Below are 2,005 nucleotides of genomic sequence, written 5' to 3' on the forward strand. Positions count from 1 at the left end.
GACTGTAATTTACACGATTTGTCACCATACATATGTAATCCTAGTGCACTAGTAGGTCGACGAATTAAACACAAGTTTATTGAGGAAACAAAAGAGATAGAGTGGTATATTGGGATGGTATTAGACTATGACAGTGATACTAAAGCTCATGAAGTGCTCTATGATGGGGAGGTAGATCATTGCTTCTTTGATTTGACAATGGATTTACTTAACGGCGATTTAATAATATTGTAAAATGTAACAACACTTCATATTTTTCATTTCTAGTTAAAAATTAGTCTAACTTTAAGTCTGATACAATATTAATAAAATGTTTTATTTCTTTAAGCATTGCCTTCACTTCTAGCTTCATCTCAGCAAACTCCGCCTTTAATAATTGCACTTCTTTATTACAATTTTGAACTTCCATATTTAATGTATGAATTTGACGGGAAAAATCTCCACCAGACTTTCCTAACAACAAATGTAACCTAATTTACTCATATACACTAATACCTGTGCACTGAGATGACACAGATGCTCCTTTAGCTCTAGTATTCATTTGAGAGTAACCTACATGTAAAACAATCATTGAACCAGATGGATAGGAATATAGGAATCACTCTAAATTATGCACACAAATAGAAGAACCACCCCTCTATGCAAAAACACTATGAGGGATCTCGTATATTAACTCGGTGTAGTTTTACAAAATTATTTATACTAATTGGTGAAAAAACCGCAAATACCCTCATCACTATTTTAACCTATTACAAGCACTTAACAAGTAGTTTTAAACAATTTCTATATTAAAACTCTTACCTTGTAGGCACAAAACACAGAGAGATTACTTGTACCACTTTACGTCGTTGCTGCAGGTTCACGTAGGTCGAGAGAAATCAATTAATTAATACTGGATGATTAATTTTTAATTTTAACCCTTTGATGACAGGATTTAAAAACTTTAAAAAATCATAAATGTGAAACCACTGCTTTCCTAGCGATTTTACTTGAGCTGGAGCATTTATTCAGTTAGGTAAAAAATGTGAGATATTTATTAGTTTAAATCTTGATTTTCAGATTTTTAGTTTAGACACCCTACCCATGCTGCAAAACTTGACGTAAATTACAGCTGTAGTCAGTTATTCCAATTATTATAATTTTATTAATGAAATTCATAATTAATCTTTTCTAACTCTTTTTGTTAGTTGTAATAAAGACAAAATGGCTCCAGTTTAAAGCTTCAAAATTTTTAGACAGGCATTGCCCGACTATGTCCGACCTTGCAGCCGCCTATGGGCGCAAGCCAGTTAATTTTCTATTAGTACAGGTGGTAACAGCATACCATGTCTATACCCTATATGGGTGAATGTACTTTTAAAAGACTTGTTTCATTCTTGGAGTAGCGTTAATTTTAAAAAGACTAACAGAGTGCCATAATTTGATTAGAAGGTAGAATTTATGTTCAAACTAGCATGCATTAGTTTTTATTAGTTTATCATGGTTAAAGAAGCAATTTAAATGCTTAGGACTTAAAAGAAGACTGGCAGACCCTGATAAAAGGACTGTGAATTATCTGATAAAGGTCCAATCTGTTGCCATACAAAAGGCTGCTTTGACATACTACTGCATGCATCATGATTTCTATAGGCAGTTACGAAGTCTTCTGGTGCCTTACGTGGTTACATGATAGTATGGAGAGATAAATATCATAAGATTGTAAGGAGATAAGTTCTATTATACTGAATTTTGTTGTACTTTTATGGAATTAAAAACACTGTTATGAATGATATGCGAGATTATGACCCAGATGGTGCAATTTTGAGAAGTAAAAGAAACCTACGGAGACGAAATTACTTTATTAAGAAAAATGTATAGTAAGTAAAAATCTAATGAAGTTTTATTGCCATTCAGGGACCAAATTTCGTTCAGCATTTAGACAACTATGACAAACTTAGCCCATTTGGTTTGACAATACATTGCTGTATTGATGGGTATTTATAAAAATGTGCATGTAAAAGTTAAT

The 2,005-nt window shown here is 32.4% G+C and overlaps 1 long non-coding RNA gene across 1 annotated transcript; it reads right to left on the reverse strand.

Annotated features, from left to right (window-relative positions):
- Nucleotides 1-284: 284 nt before the first annotated feature.
- LOC109590284 (uncharacterized) lies at nucleotides 285-876 on the reverse strand. The gene is made up of 3 exons (XR_002189244.1): nucleotides 802-876; nucleotides 496-552; nucleotides 285-453 (listed from the first exon to the last, which is right to left on the reverse strand). It is a non-coding gene; the product is annotated as an uncharacterized LOC109590284 (long non-coding RNA).
- Between the last annotated feature and the right edge of the window lie 1,129 nt (nucleotides 877-2,005).

This window comes from Amphimedon queenslandica, unplaced genomic scaffold (genome assembly GCF_000090795.2).
Source record: "Amphimedon queenslandica unplaced genomic scaffold, v1.1 AMPQUscaffold_10257_Cont17291, whole genome shotgun sequence".
Taxonomy (NCBI): Eukaryota; Metazoa; Porifera; class Demospongiae; order Haplosclerida; family Niphatidae; genus Amphimedon; species Amphimedon queenslandica.